Source organism: Nannospalax galili, unplaced genomic scaffold (assembly GCF_000622305.1).
Source record: "Nannospalax galili isolate Female #2095 unplaced genomic scaffold, S.galili_v1.0 scaffold375, whole genome shotgun sequence".
Classification (NCBI taxonomy): Eukaryota; Metazoa; Chordata; class Mammalia; order Rodentia; family Spalacidae; genus Nannospalax; species Nannospalax galili.
In genome coordinates this window covers 491,837-493,170 of record NW_008337054.1, presented here as the reverse complement: position 1 = coordinate 493,170, position 1,334 = coordinate 491,837, and positions in this window count along the sequence as shown.

Sequence of the window (1,334 nt, the reverse complement as noted above, 5' to 3'; positions counted from 1 at the left end):
TGGCATCTTAAAATATATTCATGTGTCTGTTGATACATATTCAGGTGTAATTTATGCTTCTGCTCAACCAGGTGAAACAGCTGCTCATGTAATATCCCATTGCTTACAAGCTTTTGCAGCTTGGGGCCCACGGTTGCACATCAAAACTGACAATGGGCCGGCATATACATCTTCTAAGTTCAAAGCCTTTTGTGCAACCTTTGATATACAGCACTCTACTGGACTACCATACAATCCCCAGGGGCAGGGTATAGTAGAGAGAGCAAATGCAACTTTAAAGACCTGTCTCATAAAACAAAAAGGGGGAATAGGCAGTCAATATAGATCGCCTAAAGATAAATTAAATGTTGCACTATTTATACTCAATTTTTAAAATTTGAATGCAGATGGTCTCTCCGCAGCAGACAGACATCAGATCTCAGGGCAGCAGAATCCAGTGCAGGTTTATTGGAAAGATGTCCTTTCAGGACAGTGGTACGGCCCCTCCCCGGCCATAGCCTGGACAAGAGGCGCTGTTTGCATTTATCCACAGGATAAGGAAGCACCTATTTGGGTCCCCGAACGTCTAGTGAAGCCGGGAACGAGAAGAAATGGATGTGAGAACCCTAATCAGGTTGAATATAGTGATACTGATGATAAAGAAAGGAGAAGTACAAATCAGAATAATATGGAGTGTGCTCAAGGCCTTTCCCCTGCCGCTGCCCCTAAGTCATGATGCTAGTATATTTCCTAAAGTATTCAGTTGTAACGAGGAACCCTTTGATTAATGTTGCAGTACTGCTGCTGTGTTAAATTCGCTATCTCAGAATACCGCTGAGGCATTGGAGAAACAGGAAGAATTATTCATGCAGTTGAAGGCGGGCATACTCTTGGTAAATCAAGAGTAGATTTATTACAGGAACAAGTGGATATCTTAGGGCAGTTAATGTTTGTGGGATGTATTTATCATATGCCTGGATTATGAATAACCTCTGTGGAGTATCTTAATTTCTCTAAGGCAGGTAATCTATCTAGAGAACTCTCTACAGCTCTCCAAGGCAACTGGAGCGAAGATACAGGCATCAATTGTGGCAGTGAATGCTACAAGAGTAAAGATGGTCTCTATAGAAGACTGGATGAAGACCCTCCAGGGAGCCTTTTCCTTCCTCAAGGACCGGGGAGGGATGGCTTTTTGGGAATTCCTGCCGGTTGCTGCTTGTGTCTGTATGGTTTGGTGTGTGTGTAAGATGCGGTGGCAGACAGCTCACCAGCAGCAAATACAGGCTATGGCTGCCTTAGAGAAGGGCAAGTCACCCTCGCATTTGGCTAAATATGCTGGACCGGTAGTCAATGAT